The sequence below is a fragment of the Lissotriton helveticus genome, chromosome 5_1 (genome assembly GCF_964261635.1).
Source record: "Lissotriton helveticus chromosome 5_1, aLisHel1.1, whole genome shotgun sequence".
NCBI classification, from domain to species: Eukaryota; Metazoa; Chordata; class Amphibia; order Caudata; family Salamandridae; genus Lissotriton; species Lissotriton helveticus.
Genome location: NC_136065.1, coordinates 1,989,454,411 through 1,989,481,324, shown reverse-complemented (window position 1 = coordinate 1,989,481,324; position 26,914 = coordinate 1,989,454,411). Strand labels below are relative to the sequence as shown.

Here is a 26,914-nt window from a genome sequence, read left to right as displayed (position 1 = left end):
ATTGAGAATCCCACGGAATGCCAAATTCGACTTCATTCAATACATGTTTTTGCAGATGGCATATCTCACCCTGCACCGACTGCAGCATATCTTCCCAGCCACACAGCACTGCTGTCCTAGATGTAAAATATAAGATGCTAACCTGCTATGTATGTTATGTCAATGCACCGTGATTATGTCTTACTGGTTAGAATTGTTATCACTGATATCAGCTACGGTTGGTGTCCCCATTCCGCGTACTCATGCAGTATTCCTTTTGGGATTGATGCGGCTCCATAAGGCGCAGAAAGAACAACTTTGCTTTATAGACTTGCCTCTACTCCTGACTAAGCAATCCATTACGATGAGGTGGAGGTCGGCTGGTCCCCCACAGCTTCATGGCTGGCATTGGGTAGTGGTGTAATGAAGCGGGTCGGAGAGTGCTGCTATCCGCCTGGAGGAAGACCTGGGTTTCTGAACAAAAAATATCTCTTTAGACAGTGTCAGTATCCTGGAGTCGTTGAAGGCTCTGGCCCCGCTGCCATTGCATGTAGCTCGAAATTAGCACCTGGCTTATTATATACAGCATCGCCGTATGATCCCCTCCCCACTCGCCACCCCGCTCCCGCCTCCCAGCTGCTCCTCCCTCGCTCCGCCCCCGCCACTATCTACTTATGACAGATGCATTTACGCGCAGCGTTCACGCGCAGCGGGCGTGCCAAAGGTAAGCCCGTCTACGTCCATCCGCGCCTTGACCGCGCCTAGCGGAAAACCCCCTGGCCCCCGCAAAAACCACTCCACCCGCCTAACGTACGATGTCGCAACCCTCTCTGCACTTAACACCGGCCGACTCCCCGACTGCCACCAAGCCGCCCCAGGACGCACCCATGGACCCTTCACCTGCCAATCCTGCAAGTTCTGCTGCATCAGGACCCACACTGCAACCACTACCGCCAAACAGAGCCCAAACAACAACCACCTAAAGTGGATCCTGCTCAACACGCGCTCGGTCCCCAAACACGCCATTGAACTATGGAACCTACTCAACACCACATCACTGGACGTCGCCTTTCTTACAGAAACCTGGATGAATGCCTCATCAGCGCCCGACATCGCCGTAGCCATCCCGGACGGATACAAGATCATCCGAAAGGACCGCATCAAACAAACAGGAGGAGGCATCGCCATCGTCCACAAGAACACCATCCGCATCACGACCAGCTCCGACGACACCCTCACAGCTGCCGAACACCTTCACTTCCAGATACACACCGACCCCAAGACCACACAGAGGCACCCTCATCTACAGACCACCAGGACCCCGCACACAATTCAGCGAAGACATCACCGACTTTATCAGCCCACACGCCCTCCCCTCCGAGGACTACATTCTCCTAGGGGACCTCAACTTCCACCTGTAGAAGAACGACGACAGCAACACCACCACCCTTCTGGACAACCTCGCTAATCTCGGACTCAAACAACTGGTAAACACCCCCACCCACCACGCCGGACACACGCTGGACCCAATCGTCTCCTGCAACAAGCACGTTTCCTTCAACCACGCCACAGGACTCCACTGGACAGACCACAGCTGCGTCCACTTCAACTTTAGAAAGACCACGACCCACCACCACCCACAACAAGTCCCCCGCAGAAACTGGAACATAATTACCACCGACCAACTCACCACATCGCTAAACCAAAACCCTCCCGCCAAATCATCGGACCCAAATCAAGCAGCCGTCAATCTCGCACAATGGATCACCCACTGCGCTGACGAATTAGCACCCCTGAAAAACCATCACAACAACAAAGGTAGCAAAAAAGCCTCCTGGTTCAATGACAACCTCAAGAACTCCAAAAAGAACTGCTGCACCCTCGAGAAAACGTGGCGAAAAAACCCAACCACAGACAACATGACCGCCCTCAATGACGCCACCCGCAAAGACCACCAGCTGATCCGATCCTCCAAGAAATCAGCATTCAAGGATCGAATCGACAACAGCGCCCACAACAGCAAGGAACTCTTCAGCATCGTCAAAGAGTTTACCAATCCCAGCGCCGTCTCCAACGACATCACTCCCTCTCAAGACCTCTGCGACTCACAAGCATCATTCTTCCACAGCAAAATCGCTGACATACATAACATCTTCGGCGACCAGTCCACCCCCCTTACTACCGAACTGAAGCCCCCCACCACCACCCTTTGCACCTGGAACCCGATCAGCACCGAAGACACCATCCGCTTGATGAACTCCATACACTCCGGATCACCAACCGACCCATGCCCCCACCACATCTTCAACAAGGCTGACTCCATCATAGCACCCCATCTCGGGGATATCATCAACTGCTCCCTCAACACCTCCACCTTCCAGGAAAGCTGGAAACATGCCGAACTCAGTGCCCTACTAAAGAAACCTACAGCAGACCCCACTGAACTTAAGAACTACCGCCCCATCTCGCTCCTCTCTTTCCCTGCCAAAGTCATAGAGAAGACCGTCAACAGTCAGCTCGCCGCCTTCCTCGAGTCCAACGGCTCCCTCGACCCCTCTCAGTCTGGCTTCCGAGCCAAACACAGCACCGAGACCGCCCTCATCGCAGCCACAGAGGACATCAGAACACTACTCGACAACGGGGAAACAGCTGCCCTCATCCTCCTGGACCTCTCCGCAGCGTTTGACACGGTCTGTCATAGCACCCTAGTACAACGCCTCAGTAACGCTGTGATACAAGGAAAAGCATTGGATTGGATCATCTCTTTCCTCGCCGGAAGAACCCAAAGAGTCCGCCTCCCCCCTTTCAGGTCAGAGGCCACCGAAGTCATCTGCGGCGTACCACAAGGATCATCGCTCAGCCCCACCCTCTTCAACGTCTACATGAGCCCCCTCACATCCATCGCACGCCAACACAACCTCAACATCATCTTCTACGCTGACGACACACAGCTGATCCTCTCCCTCACCAAAGACCCAAACATCGCCAAAACCAACCTACACGTTCACAGCTATACACTAACCGCACCGAACATAAACATTTAAAAGTATATTGATCTTTTATAGGGCATTAAGAAGGAGAAGGTAGCCCCACTTTCCAAAGAGAGTGGTCTGAAAACCGAACAGTTATTGCAAAAAGAAGAGACTGCAGGAGCAGAGCAAAGTGTTGTCCAAAACAGAGAGACAGGAAAGAGCCTAGTTCGAGGAATTGATGGCACAGAATGCATTGCAGCAAAAGAGATGGTCCGCCTATACCAAGAGAGTGCTGATTTTAAAAAAAAGTAAGTTAAGTAACGTCTGTTAATAATATAGCTATATATTATATAAATGTTAGTTTGTGACAGTGACTAGTACTTGGATGTGTACACAAATCAAAACCTACAACTAAAATAATAATAGTTTTTTACAGGGGAATGTATGCAACAGAATCTATAGTGATCTTGAATTATGTTATAAATATGTAGCTTCCGTCCTAAGCTGGAAAACAAATTAAAGCACGCTTCGAATTTTTATTTCCATTGTGTTTATGTTGTTCTGAGTTTTGAGATTTGGAGATAATGTTAATAAGTACCAGGGGCCATATTCACAAGGGGGTTTATCTCCGCTTTTTTGGCTTTAAAAAGCCAAGAAAGCGGTGATAAAATTATCTCCCTAACACCAGTTAGCGACAGCTAATAGGAGATAGCGACCATCTTGGACCCCGCTTTGCATGTCAGTGATATTTATCACTAATGACATGCAAAGTGGGCGTGCCAAGATGTTAGCAACTGGAAACAGTCGCTAACATCGCTATCTCCTATTACCAACTTTTTGAGATATTAGCGCAAAGCAAGGAATATCTCCAAAAGCGAACACCTGCCCAGGAGCAGTTCTTAGCCATGTTATCCAATGGGAGTTTGATAACATGGCTAAGAGCATTAGCTCGGTAATGCATGAATATCGCTGACTTTTCAGCGATATTCATGCATTGCGGCCGTTTTTTATCGCATTTGCGATAAACCTTGGTAATACCAAGGTTTATCTGCGATAAAAATCGCCGCCGCCCGGCGATACATTTTTTGTCTCTAACCAAGCAATAGCGATAATTATCGCTATTGCTTGTGAATATGCCCCTCAATGCCTGGAAAAGTGATGTAAAAGATGGACATTGTATTTTAAAAATGTTATAGTCACTGTAGTAAATGTGTTCTCAAAATATATTTGCATCAACAGGTCACTATATCCCAAAGAAAAAAAACTAGAATGGATAGAGTGCGAAAAGTGCAAACAGTGGTTACATTCAGACTGTGCAGATGTGCCAATTACAGAACAGTTTGTTGACACTCCATTTTATTGTGGATGCCACAAAAAATTTCCAATCGCATTGGACAGGTAAATATACAGTTTAATATTGAATATATGTATTTATTTAACCTGCTTATTGAAATTGAAGGTGCAAAACTATAAGTCACAGTAAACTTGGATTATAGAAAAGGTAGTTTGTACTGCATACCTACACATTTATATTTAAGGAATGATTCAAGTGATATCTTTACTGTTCCTATTACCATTTTTGCATGGTGAAATCCATAATAAATGATTAGGTGTAGATATATCTTCCTATATAATTGAACAATACATTGAAGGAAAATATGAGCAATGGAAACTTCGGAAAAGTAAGTAGTGATACTTGAAATTCCCACATTTGAAGTACAATCGAAGTCACCAGTTGAGGTTAAAGAAGAAACATTATGATTAATAGTTGAGGTTTAGAGGTACGATGTTCTGCTAAAAGTAAAACATGCAAGAAGTTGAGGTTAAAACCTGTTAGGTAGGACAATTGCTACATTTAAACAAACTTAAATGTTTGCACATAAATTATTTGACATTCAGCAGCATTCGAGAATTACTCACATGAATCTATAAGTGACATCATTTGTATTGTGTATTCTTAGAAATCTTCTTAGCTTTTAGAAACGTTAGTCAAGACTTCACAATAAACAAGTCTTTATGAGATGATTTATTTTCCTTTTATAAAAAACAGAGCACTATGTAATTCACAACAAGAAAATATTATATTTAAATTTTGTCACATAATTATTGAATTTGTGGTTAAGAAATGCACAAGAAGAAATTCAAAAATTCTGAATCTGTTGAAGGCATTGATTGTAATGATGTTGAATTTTTAAAATATGGTCATAATTGAAAATATTAAAAAAAGATTTTATGGGATAGGCATTATTGTTTTAAAAATAATACTGAATAAGTATTACTGTAAAAAGACTCATACATAGACATTAATTATATTCAATGGTTATGTTTTTCAAAATAAAAGGTTAAATTGTCAGACAATCGATTAATATGAAATTATTAATTTGTAGGCTTAAAAAAACCTTGGAAGACAGAAGCATCGTGGAGTGGTGTGGCTCACTGGTTAGAGGCGGCAGACCCGGAAGCAGAAGACGGCCCGAGACCAGGGTTCTATCCCTGACGGGGCAGGGTCATTGCCCAGGGTCATCGCCTCAGTGCCTACTCTAACCAGAGATCACACTCTGCAACTCTGGGCATTAGCTTGCCTCATCTCCACAACGGCCCCCCACATATGCTGGGGATGCCTGGTTTCACCTTGGAGATACCCAGTAGGGACCATCTCACAGGGAAAGCCAGGACGGGTTCCCCAGCGGTCTACAGCACAGAGATACTCCTTCGGGAGTTGATTCTAGTGCTTTAGAAACCCACAATTAATTAATTAATTAATTTACTTACTGATGATGAGATAAAGGCTCGTATAAAATAATGAGTATTTCTATGATTTTTACATTTTGTGCGTTGAAAACATGTATTCATTAACACCAATGTACTGAAGGGAAATACCTTCAGCAACTAAATGTATTATGTTCAAGAGCCATGACAGAAAGGAAGGTGGCATGTTGTTTGAAAATTTGTAAAAAGGTTGAAAAAACTTATCTTTATTCATTTCTATCTTCTCTGAAAAAAATGTTTTTATTACTTACTTTATTAAGTATTTATGTACCTTCTAGTGATATAGCAACTTTAAAAAAAAAAAATGTTTACTTAATGACATAGTTTGGTCATATGCATTTTTAAATTAGTTGACTGTGTTCTCTGAATTTAATATACTAAAACTCATGGTCAGGCTTCAAAATGAGACCCTGGCGATAATTATTAGCGGAACATGTGGATAAGGGTAAGTATATAGCAATGTAATTGATTATTAAAATAAATCGAGGCCTGAGATAATTGAAGAAAAAATTAGTAACTAAATAAGGAAAAAATGTGAAGTACTTTGGTGAATATCATAAAAGAGCATGTTTTTGACTCATGAAGTAATAAAAAAAATGTACTACAAGACCCAGAGTTTTAAAGGTTTGATGCAAGCCCATGGTCACAAATTACACGTCTATTTAAAAACAATATTTAGTAATATTACCATCGTACTAATAACAATCTATAAAATGTTATTTACAAACATAATTGTCGACTGTAACCTAACCTATTTTTTCCTCTGGGAAGGTCTCTGTCCAACTGCGGAGTATCTGCATACATTGGTTTAAGTTAATTATAGTAAATATGTTGGATTTTGAGGGTAGGGGCAGGACAATAGTGAAAACGTTTGATTAAAGTAAATGGGTTTGGGGAATTATTCTTGATTTACTGGGATTAAAGAATGTGAGTCATGTGGTTAGGAACCCACAAAACAGTAAGACTATTTCTATTAAAATAATCATTTATGTAGTTAGTAAGGCAAAAATAAACTCCAAAACAGTAGAGAATCAGTCAATATAAGAGATGAAATAAGCCTAGAACCGCCCATGTTCAAGGATAAGGATAATGCAACTCCCTCTCACACAAAAGAAAGGTGAAATGAACTTAGATTAAACTACCTTTAAAAATAACTTGCATTAGGATAAACTACAATAAACAGTTGCAAATGTAAATAATTTAGATTTATTTTGAAGTTCGTCATGTAAAAATTGTTCTTTCGTATATAATTATAAAATATGGTATTATTTAATTTCATGTACAAATTAATGTGACAGTAAATATTATTAAAGTCAAATTAAATTAATTATGTTAATTCTATACATTCTCTTTACTAACTATTAAAACACAAAAAAAATTCTTCAACATTAGGTGAGAATTTTTTTTTCATTTAAATTTCCATACAATTATTTCAATATATTTATGATTAAAATATTATTATAGAGATATATATTAATGGTCAAATCTGATGTGAGAATTGAACATGGCTCTCTAGGAGTAGTTAATTTGGTGTATTTTAGAAGTTGGTTTACAAGTTGGTTTATGGCATGGTAATGGTATGTGAAATGTACATGGAGTAACCACATTCATAAGCAAGGTAAGTCAATAACACACTGTTGAATTAACCTGTACTTAAGCTCAGATGGCTTGACATTGAGATGTTAGTCTTAACATAAAGTGAACCACCCATAACAGACACATAGACTTTTTGTGCCACATTTAAACAGATTTCTTATATAAATATTTATTGCTTTATACGTCAGGATAGGTTTATGGGTGGTTTATGTGAAGACATCTTGTTTACCTCTGCACAAAGACAAGCTTAAAAGCAAAGGAGATGCAATTGTAACCTTTTGTCAAGCAAGTCATAATTTAACTAGTGTGTTACAAAAATTTCTTTCTAAGCTTATATATAATTGAATGTAATTAATGCAGCCACTATTTCAGTGGCAAATGTGTATAACCATTCAAAACATGTTAGAATTAGATATTTGGAGCAAGTGGAACAGAAATTAAAAGCTCATAATAAATAGTTGGTGGAGCTAGGACAGGTACTAGGGTGAGCCTAGAAAGGAAGAGCAAACAACAAAGGTAGAAGTTATAATATGGCTAGGGCTAGATAAAGCTGAAAGTCGTTCAGCAAAGATGGGAGAGACAGGTATGTTGAGAACAGACACAAGCTAGTATGTTACCTTGTAAGTATTGCATAGGCAGTTTTGGAATGTGGAGCCCATGGCTGAATCAGGGTATAAATGATACTCATTAGGTGAAGTTGTTAAAAGAGCAGATAGCAGAGCAGTCACCATCATCATTATGAGAGATAAGGGAATAAGATAGATACTAACCGATCAATGTATAAGTATATGATAATGAGGTGGATAAATGACCTAAACATATTTGGGGCACTATGTAGGTAGCATTTGTAAGACAAAAAAGAGAATGATCATGAATACATTTCAGTACTGGTCGTTAATACCCGCAGAGTTTTGATAAGACTTGTTAAGCCATCAGTATAGTGATAGAATAAGAAGGTATGACCCATGAAATAGGGTTAGTCAGAAGATATGAGAATGAAAGTTACTCACTCAGAAACTCAAACTGGGACAAGAGGTCAACAAGATAATTTATGCATAATTTTAGAAAGCAATAGCTGGGGGGAAAGCAGTAGCTAGGAAAAAAGTAACTTAAGATATTAAATAAATTCAACTAAGCTGGTGTACCCCAAAAAAATATTATTAGGAGCCTATTCTTAATCCATATCGGTGATGGTTAGCTAAAAGCTTTACATCTTTGGTGTACATTTCTCCTACAAGACTTTGATTATTTGTTTATAATACAATTTTTATATTACATTAATTTTGGGAATTTGTACTGCAAGTTTATGATATTACTATATGGTAAACGGAACATTAATGAAATTTTGAATAAAATATGCATTTTTAATCAAAAATAATAGTGTTAAAAATGTAACATTTGTAGGTCCACTGATTTTGAATTTTATTCCACAAGTTGGACATATGAAATTGTAGGGTGCATCAACTGTCATACAGTGTAAATGTATGAGAAATTTGAGATATTACTGAATGATTCTATTACGTTATGTAATCATTAATATAGTAACATACCATGCAGGATGTCTACAAATAGCAACATTTTTAAATTGTAATTAGTATCTGGGTGCCTGGTGAAATTTCATTGATATTCCTTCAACACAGCTTATATAAGCAGTTACTAACTTAGATTGAGTTACAACAAATTTAATATGTATATATTAAACATAAAAGTGACTCCTACTTAACAGAAAATATAAAGGAGACAATTGGAATATAGTTGCGACCTCCTTGGCTGAGGAGTGGGTGGGGTAAAATTAAACTTACATTTCCACCGTCCGGGTCCAGCATATTCTCTGCTCCTGACCCTGGCAGTAACATGAACCAAAAGCAGGCAGTCAGAGTCCCTTCAATAAAGCAATCATAGTACTCCAAGCAGCATTTTGATTGTTGCAGATGCCGCCAAGCCAGCGGCTTATGGGGAGGCCATGTTCTACATGCTGCCTTGCAGCATGCATGGAGCAGGACAGAGTGTGCATGACTAGTTTGGGTAGCCCCAGGGGGCTGAAAAAACAGTCTTTGCACATTAAGTAGTGCTCAGGCACACCTCTCCTCCCCTTCCTTTTGCAGAGCCCGCTCCGCCCACCCACCCGCAGGCAAAAAAACATAAATTGATAATAAAACAAAGCTATTACCATTTTATGTTTCTGCTTCTAGAACTGTGTGAAAGCAGTAAGGCAACACTACTCCTCCCTAGTAGAGGAGCTCCCTCTGTTAAAGTAAGCATACATTTTCATCAGGACTGATACACAAAACCTTTGATATGATTATATGTAAAATGTTTCTGCAAAATACCTGGTTTACTCTTTAGTTACATGTATAAGTTGTCTTACTCCTAACGTACTCCATGTGTGTGAAAGTCAAGAGTAACTTAGTTCTTTATTTTTTGAGCTTGTGCTCATATTAAAGAAAGTTGATTCTTTACAAGTCTTTTCAACAAGTAAAATGAAGTAGAGCTGACTGTATTTATAATGTATAGTTGGTTAGTTAAAGACAGCTGACAACAAAACTTTTGGACATTCTCAGCTACTTGCCAAATGATAATACGGTCAAATTTGAGAAACATTGATTTGTCTAATTGTTGATTTGTGTTTTATCGTTAATAGGAACATGCAAATAATATTATAAAGGGTAAAAAGAAATCAAATCGAATGTTCCTTTTCTCAAACCCTACATTTATGCCGAAATTAAAACAAGAATTAAATAGGAGGATGACAATATTCAATGAAAATGATGTGAGTAAAATATTATCTTTATCAACCACACTTTGTAATTGAATTATTATATGAAACGACGTCGCTAATACCAATACTATAACTATTTTGTATTGCAGGCAAGAAGTCTAACGGAACAAATTAAGAAAGTTCTACATTTTTCACTAATTAGCCGAAAAACATCACTCATGATTGATGTGTTATTACCAGAGGTGAGAGTTTTCGGTAATGAAATGATCACTGCTTTTCTAAATTGTGTTTTTAATAAAAGAAACAAATAATTTAAAACTGTGTTTAAAACTTATTTGTTGTTAAGTATAGGAAATATCATTAAATGCATCTAAAATGCAAATAAAAAGTAGTTACATTGTTAGCCCACACAAATGACAAATCTGAGGTGAAGAAGTTGATTTTAAGATGGGAAACGTTAGATTTTATAGCACCTCATGAAATGCAGACGTGTGAATTAAATAACACATTAACATGTGGATTGAATTGCACCTTCATAAGCATTGTTCAAATTGTGTATATTTTTATTTACTGACAGAAATGTCATAAAATCTACATAAGAAAGTAAGATTAATACAATGAGAAGATATGAATGACTGAAGATGATATAATGGAGAACGGGACCGCCCGCCATAAGGGCGGGGGTCCAGTTGGGGGAATTAGGATGTGCCCGCCGCAGTGGCGGGCACACCCTTCAATTGTGCCCGCCACAGTGGCGGGCACACCCTTCAATTTTAGCATTGTGGCGGAAGGCCTAGCCTGCTCGGGAAGAAGGGGCAGAACTTTACGCAACATGCAAAGCAGCATCATGCACGTGGACGTGGTCTTGTTCACGTGCATGTCCAGCTGCAAATTGGGGCCGAATATAACCCCCAGGTTGCGAGCCGACTCGGCGGCTGACACAGTCTCGGGGAACAACGGGGGCCAGAAGTTCGCCGGGAGAACACGAGGAACCCGGTCCGAGGAGCAGTACAGTACCTCAGTCTTGGTACTGTTAAACTGCAACGAGTTAGAACTACGCCAGTCAGCTGTGGCTGACATGCATCGATGGAAAGTCTCCAGTGGGACCGCGTTCTTCCCTTCCAGCGAAAAGACCAACTGGATATCAATCGCATAATTAAATGCAGAGATACCAAATGATTTAATTAGTTGGACCAGAGGGCGGAGGTAAAGGTTAAAGAGTATAGGGCTGATGGCCGAGCCCTGTGGCACCCCCTGCCCCACTCTCCGCACCTCCAAGCTGAAAGGTGGTAACGCCACCACCTGCTGCCGGTTGTCCAAGTAAGAGACCAACCAGTCCCTTGCACTTGCCGTGACCCTACACTCCTCCAGCCTCCTGATGAGGGTAGGATGGCTGACCGTGTCGAACGCGGACGACATGTCGAGCAGCACCAAAAAGGCTGCCCGACCACTGTCGACCCGCGACCGCAAGTTGTCAAGCACGGTCACCAGCGCGGATTCCGTCCCATGTGCTGGGCGAAAGCCAAACTGTGCCTCATCAAACCAGATGTTTTCTTCCAGGAAGCCAGACAAGGAGCGGGTCACTAACTTCTCCATGATCTTAATGGGGAAGGGAAGCAAGGAAATGGGTCGGTAATTAGACAAGCAGGCGGGGTCCAAGGTGGATTTCTTAAGGAGAGGTGATACCACTGCCAGTTTCCAGCACTCCGGGACCGTTGCAGTATCAAACGACTGGAGACAGATGGAGTACAAGGGCTGGAAAAGTTTGTCCTGAAACACCTTCCAAAATTTAGGAGGGAGTGGATCAAGCGGGGAGCCAGATGACACCGTCTGTGCCAGACTACAGAACTCCTCAAAGGAGGGGATGGGAAAGCAGCTCAGCTGGGGTCGACTGGACACAACGTCCGGAGCTCCCAAGCTGAGAGCAAGACCCCTCAGCTGGGGTCGACTGGACGACACATCCGGAACTCCCAAACTGAGGGCAGGGCCACTCAGCCGGGGTCGACTGGGCGGTACGTCCGGAGCTCCCAAACTGAGGGCAGGGCTACCCGGCTGGGGTCGACTGGGAGGCAAGTCCGGAGCTCCCAAACTGAGAGCAGGACCACACAGCTGGGGTCGACTGGGCGAGCCGTCTGGAGCTCCCGAACCGGGGGAGGAAGGTACTGGGCTCTGTAAACCTTCCAAGATCTTAACGATCTTCTCCTCGAAGGCACAGGCCAGGGAGTCGCACAAGACCTGCGACGCAGGAACATTATTGACCGCGCATGAAGGATGAGTCAGGTCCCTAACGATTTTAAACAGTGCCTGCGACTTGTTGGAAGCCTGATTCAAGGTGGCTTCCAGATAGGACGCCTTAGCCACCTTAATCTGTGTCTTATATTCCTGCAGGGACTGCCTAAAGATAGCCTTCGCCGAGTCAGAATACTGCTTCCTCCACGCCCTTTCGGCGCATTTGCAGCTAAGGTTTAACTGCCGCAGGGCGTCCGTATACCAGGGGCTCGCCCGATTCAGCCTGCCCCTTGACCTACGGAGTGGCGCTACCTTGCCCAAAGAGTTCGAGATGGACTGACACAAGGTGGTATAGCTCTCTTCCACCGAGTCACTCAAACTGAAGTTGCCCGGTAGTAGTCTGGGCAGAGGCGAGGCTTTTAGGAGTCGAGACAAAGGTCTGCCCAACTTAGCCTGTCTAGATCCAGCCTCCACCGAGGAGTGATCCCCCAAATAGAGGGAGAAACCAACCAGCGAGTGATCCGTCCAGTATTGACACAAGATGTCATCCACAGACACAAGTTGGGTGTCTGCGAAAACTAGGTCCAGAACGTGGCCCTTCCGATGTGTGGCTGACCGGACCAGCTGTTGCAGCTGGATGTCATTGCAGGCTTGGCACAGAGTGGAAAGCGCACTGTCCAGCGGGCCCCCCGACCACAGGTTAAAATCCCCTAAGACCACTAGCTTAGAGTGGGTGTTAGAGAGGTCGTAAATCAGGTCAATGAAGTCAGGGAGGGAAGGTACATTGCCAGGCGGACGGTAGCACAAAACGCCCGAGCAAAAAGTCTTCTCGTGATTTTTAATAGAAAACCCCATCAATTCAAAGCCCGACACCTCTCTAATCTTAAGCTGGGAGAGAGCTAGCGTGTCTCTATAAATTAATCCAATCCCACCACCCCGGTTCTTCACACGAGGGGTATGGTTGATTTTAAACCCTGGAGGGTAGGCCAAAAACCCAGTTCAACCTCACAGTCCTCCCGCGTCCAGGTTTCCGTTAGAACCAGAACATCGAGCCCCGCGGACTCGATGAGGAAGGCGATCTCCGTGTGGTGCTTACAAAGGGACCGGACATTAAGCAGCCCACAGGAGAGGTGACAAGACATCTGAGAGGTGAATCTACATCTGAGATTACTTTTAATGCATGTATGCTGTCATTGAGCATGGGGCTGTGAAAAAATGCCTTGAAATTTAAGAGGGATAAAACACATCTTCTGACTTAGAACCTTTGTCAATAACTGAAAATAGTAATTGATGTGCTTCTAATTTGAAATGGGCTTGTACACTGGCACTTAATCTGATATAGCACTGTCTTTCTTCATTACATTTTAGTTGACTTTCTAAAAGCAAGTAAATTTAATTTAGTGTCCTGTTTTTTCTTTTTGGGTTGCAAACCTGGGTATGAAACATAGTGCTACCATTCTTTCTCGGGTAAAGTAATGCAATGCACTATATTTTTGGCTTCTTTCTTAAATGTTTGGCCCTGTTTGCAACATGTTCAGAAAAGGGCAGTTAAGATTCCACTTGCTGTAAATTGACACAACACGGTCACCCAGACATAGTCCACAGTTTACACTGTCTAGCATTAACTAAGATAAAATCCAAACCGATCTTTAATATCTGCTGATGCCCTGTTACTGGATGTTCCTCAAATTAAGTTTGCGCGTAAGGGAAGGAGATCATTAGCTTTTCACAACCAACGAGGTATGTAAGACCATTGCACCTGCAGGTTGAGCACAATAACCTACAAATACTTAAGTTTCCGAAAACTGGTATGTTAAAAAAAGTAGTTGTGTCTATAGTCCAAGGCATTCTTTATTGTATATATTTTGTACAAAAAAGTTTTTCTCTACTAAAAAGGCACAAGCATCTTTCTGAAAAATGTCAAAGTAAAGATTATATACTTTCATTTGTATTGACAGGTAATTAGTACTAAATTGATGCAAAGAGGTTACATTGATATGTAATATTTTGCAAATATTTATTGAAACCAATTTTTATAAGGTTAACTTACCTGTTCCCACCCTAAAACCCAGGGATACTAATTTGCATTAGCTATACGGCAAATGCCAAGCCACTCCTTTGACTTTAAAAAGTGTGAAAACTTCTCACAGTGCAGAAAAAACGGACTTTCATGACCTTTTGTGATTAATGACATTTTTGTTGGTATTATGTTTACAATGGCATAATAAAGTTTAATACAGCTTAAATAAAGGCTTCCCAAAAGTAATTATTGGATACTGGAAGCTTTAAATGCCACATTGTTAGTAATCATGCTATATCTGTGGCCATTTCTATCATATTTATGACTATTCTTGGAATAATAATGTCTATGACTGACATGTTGTGAAGGATCTTATCATTATGATGGACATCCATTGAAAAGTTGTGTACCTGACAAAACAGTGGGCTTCCTTGAATAAAGTAGTCATCTTGAGCATTATTGAATAAAAATATGGCATGTGAAAAACTAAACCTGGTCAGGCCAAGCAGAAAGTTTTAATGAGATTAGTTCGCATTATGAGAATCACAAGCGGGCAAATAGGGGTTATACTTGAAAAATGTTTTTGAATTAAAAATGTAGTTTACTTTTATGCCAAAACATTATTTAATTTGAATGTGTTTAACCGTTATAAGATGTTCATATTAAAAAAGAAATATAATGCATTGTTATTGAAAGGGATGAAACTATGAGTTGGTGTTTAGCCATCTTCTGTGATCAAGTGGCCAAAATGAATATTTGGGCACGTGGTGCATGAAAATGTGGTTATACACTTATGAGGATATTGGGAAAGTTTCCAAAAACATAAATGGACACAAATTAGTAAACCCTTCTCTTTACAAGACATACCTTAGAATTTGTGATTATTATGAAAACTGCCAATAATTCATTACATGTCACCTAAATAACATTTCATCTAAAACATATATCATTGCATAAAATAATATAAATTAAAATGTGCTATTTAACAGTGTATGCACATTAACCTGAAAGTATGTAGGGTTCGACTATTTAGCCAAAGATGGTAAAACATTGAAAATTAAAATAACCAGGCATTTTCCATTCACAAACACAATAGGCAAACGGATATCCTTGTATGTTTAAATTGGGTGTAATCAGACAACTTGTAACATGTTCAAAACTTTAGGTAGGAAGGGTAATACTAAATATAGAAATGATGAAAGACAACAAAAGATAAGCAATATTTAAAATATGAAATAGTTGTACATTTAAATGTGTCTTTTCGTATAACATGAAATAAAAATGTTTGCAAGAAAAGAATAAAAATTAAGAAGCTTATCTTATTAGAAAAAGCTAATTTACAACATTTATTTTGCATCAAAGTTTTGAAAAGAGAAAATAAGTGTACACACTTAACACCTGCTAATTAATACATCTTAAAAATGTATAGTACTAAAAAATAAAATAAAATAGGAATGTAATTATTGTATTGAATGTTTATATGGTACGATTACTTTCCATGTAAGCTTTAAAGCTAAAAGTATGTTGCTTTAAAAGTCAATTTTTTCTCTTTGCAGATGACAATCAAAATTCTACAAAAACATGAAGATTTAAATAGATATGAAGCAGAACTTGTACTGATGAGAGGGGACTTCCTAGACTCCAATGAGGATGAAGTAGATGATGTTGAGACATTGAAAAAATTGAAAATGGGCGCACTGAAATACATTTTTTGAATGATTGTCTTGTTTATTAAATTGAACATTTTAATTGTATGTTTTTGTCAAATGGAGTAAAGTATTACATGTAACTTTCATAAAAATTTTTTTTTTAAATATTTATTTACTAAAATACAATATGTATAACTGTTTACTGAGGTTCAATTATAAATAAAAGCTTAAAAAGTTGAGTTTGTTTTAGTAATGAGATAAAAATACTATGAAGATATTGTCTGTGATGCCTATTGTGATTGTGCTTCATTTCAAAATAGAATATTTATAAACAATTGAAACAAAGAACTTGTAATCATAAACAATAAGAATTGTGTTGTACAACATTTTTGATTTGATGAACATAGAAATTAAAATGAATACCAGATTGTGCAATGTTATCATTAGGATTCTACATCAACTACAATTTCATGTTATTACTAATTGAAAATGCTATTAATCTAGAATGCACTGAATTGCTGTGTATATTTGTTCAAAAAAGCTGGCAAATAAACCTAATGTCTGTCAAAATTAAAAAGAACAACAAATGTAGTGGACTTTATGGAAATAAACAGTTCAGTGTAAAAAAAGAACCTGTGATTTATCTTCAGGAGTTTTACATCTTTTGCTTTACATATACCCAAAGTCTTACCATATCGGTTACTGTTGGGTGTACTACTCTATACGTTAAACATGCCTCACAGTTAAGATGAGCCTGTGCTCCTATTTTCAATATGATGAAATTGATTGATTTTATTTTGGCATATTTAACCTTACTTCTAAGCCCCTTGTGTTGTGCACAAATTGTACACAAGGTCTTCAAGTTAAATGTCACTGTTGGACTGCAGCACCGTGTGTCCCATCCACTAACCTTATGGTATAAAAAAGAAAATGTGTGACTACCTGTAGAAAAGTGCATTAGAAAATATTATGGCTGGGGAGCCTTACCAAATCATGTTATATTTATATCCCAAAGATGGTCTTTGAATTCACAGTAATACTTATTTTTCTCGGTCCTATGAAGTGAGAGGCTAGAAGAAATAAGGCTTAACTAGAGGAACATGTAATTAACACAATTTCCAAGAAATCCAGCATCAATCTATATACAGTAAGGTTAATGTTATCTTAATGTAGCGACCAAAAATAACAGAATAGCATATTTATAATAAGAGTTATAGATTTTTAAAGGAATAAAAAATCAGTGCTGAAAAAGAAATTGACAAAATAGCATTGAAGTCAATTGCAAAATCCACTAGTGACAATAGGTCACTTGCAGGTCGAGACTGCAGCGGCTCCTCCAGCAGAGTGAAACAGAGTGACCACACTGCTGTTTGAGCAGCGCAAAAAATAAATAAGTAAAAACTCAATGTTATTATCAGATATTTTTCAGTGTGAACTCAGAGCCAGGTTAGGGTGGTGCGGGGCTGGGCTATATGAGCCAGTGGGAGGAGAAAATATGTATAACATTACTGCACATGTCAGTTTAGCCTGCCAGCCAGGTGAAGAACTGTCCTAGGCTTCCATGCACTGCCTGAGCAGCCAAACAGGGCGCTCAGACTAATCTCGAAACTGCTGTATTGCTGGTGACAGAAGAGTTGTGATTGGCTTAGGGGAGTGTGTGAGCCTGTGTGCTTCTGTTCCATGAAGCCAAGAAGACAAGACGAGAAGAGGTTGGAGTGTAACTGCACTGTAAAAATCTGTCTAAAGTACATTGCATATCCCAGCAGTGTCTACGGGAAAGTGCAGGCCTTCTAGAGGAATAACAGCTTGGATCAGATTAAATCTGGGCTGCTCATCCCTCCTACATGAGACCAGAAGTCCCGACATTATGTGGCTTAAAATAAAAGGTCCGAAGGGTGGTGATGTATTGTAGCTCTTTAAAGTCTATATAAGAGGGAAAGCAAATGGCAATTACTCGACCATCGAAAGACAGCTAGAAAATCAAATAAACAAGTGCCCCTAGTTTGATAAAATCATTGCGGCTGGTGACTTTAACTGCACATTCGAGCCACTAAGCAGTGAAGATCTCCTAGGGATAATTGAAGAGGATAGCAAATGGTCAGTGCCCCCCCCCCCCTAGTCTTACCACCGGTTAAAAGATGGTCTGAGATTGTAATACAAGGTAATACTATAATACTAGAATATGGCATAAGAGACACAAATGGCAGAACCCTATCCAACATCAGGGGGAAAAATACTTACAATAAACTTGCTTGCCCTTCCAGCATTGATTATATCTTGGTCGACTTACGCCTCTGGCCCGATGTCATGAACATGGAAGTGGGCCTAACTATTGACAGTAACCACAACAATCTAATATTAAAATGAAAAAAATCAATGGGCCCCTCCCAACAAAAATTCTAATACCATTGGGAATTACCTCGTATCCACAAAGGAGTTAATTCTATCTAATTGTGGTAGGCGTCTAAGATGGCCCAAGGTCGCAGGAGAGGACAAAAAACAAAAGAACATCTCCTCAATATTAGTGTCAAAAACAGCCGAACTCAAGGCAGCTTGAGATAATGTCCGGGGGGGGGAAGATCCACATAATACGCCACGAGACAATTGCTCAGATTGGTGCACACTTCCTTGAAAGACGACGCAGTGGCCCCACTAGGAGCCGAACAAAAAGCTCCATTTCATGGTACACTGAGTCTTGCAGGGAGAAAAGGCGCAAGTACTAATATCTGCGGAAAAGGTGAAAAAACACACAATAGTAAAAATAGCGAGGATGGAGTACAACATATCACTAAAGCAAGCAAAACGTGATTGGGAAGAGGTACATTAGGAGGACATGAAAGTTTACTGTTCCAAGAGGGATTACGCCTACTTTTGGCCTCTAATCAAGATGAGAAATAGGAGGGACAACATCCCAATCACGAACCATATTGGTGATGAGGCCTGGTGGGATGACTTTTCCCAACTGCACACGGATGAACTAGAGGCCCTACCTACCTCTCAGTTGAAGAGAATTCAGGTTCCACTTACAATTGAAGATACCAATCTCTTCCAAATGAAAGAGATTGAGAATGCAATTAACTGTACTATTCCTGCAAAGGCGGCAGCCCCAGATGGTATACTGGGTGACTTGCTCTAATTAGAACTACAGAAGTGGGCCCAATATATCCTGCTTTTAATTAACAATATAATGAAAGGAGCAGAAGTCGCTATATCTAGGAAAGGAGCAGAGGTCATAACTATATATAAAAAATGAGACGGCCAGGACACTAACAAATACAGGGCTATCACCCTAATAGATACCATGCAGAAAGTGGTTGGCAGAGCCCTTGTAAATAGGATTCAAAATTGGATGGAGGAGGAAGATAATCTTTCCACCTATCAAGCAGGTTTTAGTAAAGGTGCCAGTACAGGAGTGTTTACATTACTTATTTTATATTGGAAAGTAGTCATAATTGTCATGGGAAGTCTTTACTTGCGTTCATTGAGCTTAAAACCAATTATGATTGAGTGCCGCGAGAGAAGCTATGGTCAGTGCTCCAGGAAATGGGCTTACCCTCATACCTTTTAAATATTTTAATATGCCTCCATGATGAAACCTATGCCCGAGTTAGATGGGGGCTCATGGGCAAAGTAAAGACAAGATACAGTTCAACAGGGGGTTTGCCAGGGTTGTGTGATGGCTCCTACCCTCTTTTCACTTTATGTAAATGGAGTGGTTAGTTTTTTGAGCCAATTTCAAAAAAAAAATTGCTCCAATTTTTGAAGGAGAAAAAAAAATACCCTACTGTTGGCCGACGACACTATTTTAATATCGAAAACCCCAATGGGCCTCCGGGAACTCCTCACCCGCTTTAAATTTTTTCTGTACACAAAGGGGCCTAATGATAAACATCACAAAGACTAAGTTTATGGCTTTCAATCTGGGCAAACATTTTAATAACACTCTCACTAACAATGGTTTACCCCTTAGAGAGAGTCCATTCCTTTGATTATCTGGGTATTAGGTTATCGCATAAAATGCAATGGGGGACTCACATGAACAAAATGTTACTGAACCATAAGCGGGTGGTGGATGCCATTGGTAGGGACCAAAGGTTAACGTCAATTAGATTGGTAGCTCCTTCACTAGTAGTCTATAAAGGTAAAGCTGTGAGGTCAAGAATTTATGGCGCTGAACTTTGAGGCTTCGAAAAAACTAATGAGATTGGACGATCAAAGAGTAAATTCTTTAGAGATCTGGTATCCGTCCCTACCAATACACCACTCAAGCCCATAGTCTCTGACATGGGCAGACACACTTTTAGCAAGGTGGATATACTTTGCCCAATTCTATACTGGATAAGACTAAGACGCACCCCAGAACTCCATAGCTATGCGACGGTCCTTTCTGAGCTAATTACCCTTGATAACAACAAAGGTGTTAAGTGGCTTAAAAATCTAAAGGAATTACTGACCAAGCTGGGCTTAGCCAAAGCTTGGGCCAAGCAGGTCACTCCGACTAAGAGAGAGTTAAAAAAGAATTACTGGAACTGGGTAAATCACCAGGTCTTACATAAACCAATGCTTGTCTGACTATTTGAAGAGTTCATCCAGCATAAATCAGTTTGATCCCTGGAACCTTATCTAGATTGTATAAGGAAACACAGAGACAGGGCACTATATATGCAGTTTACATTAGGGTCAGTAAGGCTAAATACCAAACTGGCAAAATGGGACCCAACAACCTCCAACCTATATAACTGCCCCTGCTGTGATGCACAACAAGAAACTGTAGACCATGTAGTCTTTGCTTGCCCAGCCTACAAGCAAGCAAGGGCCAAATGGATCAAGCCTATATGTATTATATTTGGGCACTAGAAACCTCCTTGATGCTCTACGAATCATGAGAAGTGACTCAAGTAGGTCCTCGCTACTATGTGGTGTTACAAAGTACCTGGGGTGTGCGTGGATTATCCGTATAAGGGCACAATTAAGGAGTAATGTGCAAATAAATACCATCTAATCTGTGGATCTGAGAGATAATTTACACATAGGAATTATTTGCAAAGTACTGAAGATTAACTGTTTTGTATGGGACATGTGTTTTAGCTAATCTGTAATTTTAAACCTAATGAGCAAATGCCAATTAAGATATTAAGCATAGATTTAGAGTGGACGGTATAGCCAGGTTTTTAAATCTTGTTTTTACTATATGAAATATTAATTTTATATACTTTTATGTGACTGTGAAATGCTTTTATGATAATTGCTATCGAATAAAGCTTATTCAAAATGAATGGGGAGCATGGAAGAGTTCCTGACTAAGTGGCTCACCGGCTGGCTACTTCCATAGTTGTTGTCCTATTATTTTGTTGTAGAAAGGGCACACAGGGCCATGAGGCAGAAGTCGCCCCGGGAAGCCAGACCAAGTCCTTTCATTGCAAAGATTTTGAATAAGCACAACAGAGACATGATTTGAAAGCAATCCAGACAAAGAACACCTGATGTTCAAAAACACTTGCATCCTCAAATGTCATGAGTACACAAGACTAGTCCAGCAGAAGCAACAGTAATTTATGGCAGACAAGGCCCAACTAGGTGAGCAGAAACTTCCCTATGCATTGCTGTATCTAGCCAAGCTGAGGGTGGTGTACCAATCCCGTATGCTATTCTTTGAGGCACCAGAAGTATACGTACACATGACAGGATTGCCCCGTACTTTGGAGTACAATGGCATTTTAAACAAGCCTTTGCAATTCAATAGGTCTGGCATTTACGCAAGTTTAAGCAATTGACATTGCAAATAAATGACTTTTATTTATGTTTTCTTTTTTAAAACATAAATAAAATGCATTGTCATTTACAATGCCACTAGCTTAAACTCGTGTAAATGTGAGACCTATTGCATTGCAAATGCTTTGACTGGTATGGGTCCCGCGGTTCCCCGCTGTGTGCCAAGCATACGTTGTATAAATTGATGTGAATACTGTAAGTGCTGGACTGGCTCACTCTGGAAGAGAACTGGGCCTTGTCGTGATAAATGAGGCTATTTAGACTGGAGGAGAGCGGTCCACGGGACACCCGAGGGGGCGCTGACCTCACTGATGAAGGCCGCCTGCGTGTACGTGTGTCGGCTCAAGGTGTCAGCTCAACACAGCTGGACGTGGCAGAGTGGGCTAAAGAACGGTGATGGATTAAACCCAGATCTTTTGACTGGGTGTGAGTGTTTGATTGGTTCAGATGCTCCGTCCATTACCACCCCCTTTTGTACCGCTTTTGGCCGCCATAAGTGTGGCAGGGTATGCTCAGACGTGAGTCCCTTGCTCACTTTACCACTGGATTCAAGCAAGCCGGGCTGAAGACGGCTGGAATGCCAGAAACCGGTCCTCGGAAGTTTGTTTCCGGTCCAGGGAAGGCATTGGCTTGGCAGTTCGGGCTGGACTGTTCCCATGAGGCACAGGGTCAGACTGATTTGCATATGGCCATGTCTGAACTGGGGTGGGAGAGTGGGCTAAAGAATGGTGATGGATTAAACCCAGATCAGTTGACTGGGGGTGAGTGTTTGATTCGCTCAAACGCTCCGTCCATCATCCCCTTTTGTATCGCAATTGTTAAAGTAGTCATTTAAATGCTAAACGTGTCCTAGATTCTTATTATAGAAGGCACAACATTATAGATTATTAAATCAAGCATAAGAGGTGGTTTTACAGCGCACAACTTGAAGTAGTTAGAATTGTGCCTATGTAGGATAATAAAGAAAAAAGATGGCTCCAAAATAAAAGATTTGTTTAGGATCACACAATTTGAAGAAGCAGGGAAGCAGGTATTGATTTAAGTGTATCTGGTTTCACATTTTGAAATTCAGTCTCCAGTTGCATATCTCTGGCGCCAATTCACATAAAAGGTTAATCTTTTGTCTTTTATTCTCGGGTCAAAATCAGAAAAACACATAGATAGCAGACCCGACACAGGGCCCCGAGCCCAAATGCCAAGTAATTAATGCATTAATTTGGGAGGGTGTCACACCCCCAAACAACCCCCTTGAAGCTATGCCCTGATCTCCAGGCAGCAACTTCAGAACACTTTCTGGACCTGAGGACGAACTGAAGAGGACTGGACCTGCTGTCTTTGACCTGAGAGGAGCCATGAAGGACTGGACTGCTCTTCTTGTACTCAGGAGAAAGAAGTAGTGGGTGTATAATCCCACTCTATGTTCATGGGATGGGGGAGTGCAACCTAGAATACACCCTCACACACTTTCACTCACTCATTCTTTTACGTCTAGTTACTGGTGAACGTGGGAGTGATGAGTAGGGGTGTAGAGAAAATCTGATGACGGAGCTTGTACGTGTGTCCACTAATTTCATCATATATATGGTTTTATTTGCTATTTATGGCATTGGGCATTGCTTTAAATGGACAAGTACTCTGTCCGGTACTGAGTACCTGCACTTCTTCCATTTGAAAGGGTGAGTAGGTGCACTTCTCCGCAGTGCTGCCAGTGCACTTCTCAGGAGCAAGCAGAATAACAGATACTGTAAATAGCGAGCACCTTCACTTCTATAGTTCCATTTAATGCACTGGCGTAGAAGCATATTCGAGTATATTGGTCAGAATTACTGAGAGATGAAAATGGCCCTTAAAATGACTGCACAAAATAGGTTTATCAAAGTATAAATAACGCACGTCCTGATACAGCGCTCTCTGTGCATGTGGGGCCCCTGCTCTATTGCTGGTGAGTCTCACAGACGTGGGAGGTAAGAAGTGTTCTTATGGGTCCTTCTGGTTCTGCTGTTAATTCCTTCTCTGCTGTTCAGTGAGTGGGTTTTAATGGAGCGGTCCCTTTAAAAGTCTACTTGAAAGCCCTATGCTGCTCTGGTGGCAGCTCTGAGCACTGAGAATTGAAATATGAGAAAGATGCAATAACATACAACGTGGCTTGTTGGTCTAGGGGTATTATTCTTGCTTAGGGTGCGAGAGGTTCCGGACGAGCCCCATTTTCTTTCTTATTTTTCTCATATTCAAATTTTTTAATTTTTATTTAATGTGTTTTAAATAAGGAAAAAGGTTTTTTTTTTTATCTTTCTGATGTGTTTTTCAGTGCCCCTATTTTAAAACAAAAATATTAAAATCAAAAGATGGCTCGTACAGGATTTGAACCCGGGACCTCTCGCAACCATCATAGCCCTAAACCAACATGCCACTGAGAAGTTTATTTACCAATAGGGTTTACATGTGGGTACACGTAGAGCTCGTGCTCTATATTTTCGCAGCAGTTCTGCACATTGCACTGGAAGTGACAAAAATTAGACCTTGTTGAGGGAAGATGGTTTAAGGCACACACAGTGACTTCTTTTAGAAAATGTTCACGTCCTTTTATTTCAAACGATTTACAACAAGAAGACATTAATTTTTTTTTAAAATGGATTACACTCATTTCCCTTGCACGAGGTTGTTTCAAATTTGTGAATAGAATATAGTAATTTTGTTACATTTATAAGATGCAAAACAGAAGTATCTGATAATGAGCAGAGATGTCAACGAGCGGAAGCCCGAGTGGGATCCGGCTGCACACAGACTGCACTTCCGATTATCACTGGTTGAAACCGGTGCACCGTGACAGACAGACAGGAGGTGGCGCTACGGAGACAACATTGAATATCGAAAAGGAGAGCAATTAGCGAATTCCAACCTTAAAGAGCTTGCAAAGATTATTTATACTAGGAGCGTTAGCCTTTCAGAACAAAAATAGAAATCATAGATTTAAAAAAAAGTTAAATAAACGAACGGCCCGAACAGGGACTTGAACCCTGGGCACTCAGATCTAAAGCCTGATGCTCTACCAACTAAGCTATCCGGGACCATTTGAAAATTCACAGGCTTGTGTTTATATATGGAATAAAAAATGGCGTCCCCACACTGCTGTTTTCATTGTTTCATAGTTTTCCTCTGTTTCCTGAGCCCTTCAGTATCAATCCAGACAGGATCCATCAGAGAGTTTAACACTCTGAGTGTCTCCCCCGCACTGTGCTCACCACGCATTCTGCCTGCAGAATGAAGGAGCTGTTTGCATGTCATCACATTCACATAACATTAGTGGAAGAGCTCGAGTGCTCCTATGTGCGACTGCTTGTGAGTAGAGTGTGCACATGCATAAGTGTGACTGCTCGTGAGTGGAGTGTGCATGTGTGCGACTGCTCGTGAGTGGAGTTTGCGCTTGAATTTGTGTAACTGCTTGTGAGTGGAGTGTGTGCGACTGCTCGTGAGTCGAGTGTGCATGTGTGTGACTGCTTGTTGGAAATGGCCCTTTTTGCAGGGTGATCCCCAAATATTTTGATTTTTCTTCCTATTATTTCCTGACCTGTGTGCATTGGTTTTAGGACTATGGGCACTTAACCACTCCAAATCAGTGCTAAAATGCATATGCTCTCTGTGTAAACTGTGTTATGGATTGGTTTTTTCATGATTGGCTATTTGATTCATGTGTCAGTCCCTAGTAAAGTGCACTGCGAGTGCCAGGGCATATAAATCAAATGCTGTTGGTGGGCTGCAGCACTGGATTGTGCCACCCACGCAAACAGCCTGTAAAGTGTAACTCTGGCCTGCCATTGCGTAGCCTGTCCACAGCCTAGGGCTGCCATGTCGAATTGGCAAGTGCACACACTTGCAAGTCCCTAAACCTTCCCTTTTCTACATGTAAGTCGACCCTGAGGTAGGTCCAATGTACCCCATGGGCAGGGTGCACTGTATGTGAAAGGTAGGACATGCGCTGGTGTGTGTGGCATGTCCTGATAGTGAATTTAATTTATTTTTATTTATTTTAAAAGTTTTATAGAGCGCGAACAAGATCCTTACGGCTATCATAGCTCTTTACATACAGAATGGGATAAAAAGGCAAGGAGTAATAATTAAAGAAAACATTTTGTGCAAAGATGAGCAAATGGTTACAAAAAAAGAAACAAGGTAAGGTAGCAACGGTGCATAGGTGGTCAATATACATAGTCATAGGAGGAAGAGTACTGAGTTACGAGATTACATTAGTCAAAGTGCAGGTAAATGTAGCTAATAGGAGAGATTTTACTTCTTTTTTGAAGGGTGCCGAGGATGAGATAAGTCTGATTTCTGGAGGGAGGGCATTGCAGATCCTGGGCGCCATCCCTGAGAAGGAGCGTTTATAGGTTTTTTTCTTGTGAAATATCTGAGGTTTCAAAAGAAGATTGTCTGCACTTCTTGTCACTCTTGAGCCACCCGAGATTGTCAGTTTCTGAGCGAGGTAGCTGAGGGAGTTGTGGTGTATAGCCTTGTGGGTCATGCAGGCGATTTTCAGATGTATTCTAGCTTCGTAAGGCAGCCAGTTGAAAGATTTTAGATCAGGAGAAATGTGTGAAAGTTTTTTTGAGCCCGTGATTAGTCTGGCTGCAGCATTAATAGAGGCTTTTAATGGTGCGGTTGTCGATATGGGGAGACCACAGAGGGCAACTTTTCCATAATCCACTGGAGGGATGACTAGGGCTTGGACAGCAGTTCTGAAGTCATTGGGAGGAAGGAAAGTGTTCAATTTCCGCAATGTGTTGATTTGGAAATTAGCTCCCTTCGTTGCATTGCTGATGTGATGATGCATATTGAGATTGCAGTCAAGGGTTATGCCTAAAGATTTCGCTGAGTCCACAATAGTAGGTTGAACGTTGAGTGCAATGAGATGGTTAAGCCAGGACTGAGTGAGGGGGACTTTGGTGGGAGGCACTATTAGGAGGAATTCCGTTTTTTGAGCGTTAAGTTTGAGGTGATTCTCTGCCAGCAAAGTCTATATGTTCCTAAGCGTTGTGTTGAGTATTTTGATGTCATCAAGGGTGTGTATTTTAAGGTAGAGCTGGGTATTGTCTGCGTACATGTGAAATTGAACATTAGATGCTTGAAGTAGTGTGGTAAGTGGTTCCATGAGTAGATTGAACAGAGTAGGGGAGAGGGAGGATCCTTGAGGGACACCAAGTGTTACAGGAAC

At 40.9% G+C, this 26,914-nt stretch overlaps 1 long non-coding RNA gene across 1 annotated transcript; it reads left to right on the top strand.

Moving 5' to 3' along the window:
• The first annotated feature begins 9,972 nt into the window (after window positions 1-9,972).
• On the top strand, window positions 9,973-15,976 carry LOC144753934 (uncharacterized). The gene is made up of 3 exons (XR_013594602.1): window positions 9,973-10,086; window positions 10,185-10,277; window positions 15,841-15,976. It is a non-coding gene; the product is annotated as an uncharacterized LOC144753934 (long non-coding RNA).
• Window positions 15,977-26,914: the final 10,938 nt, after the last annotated feature.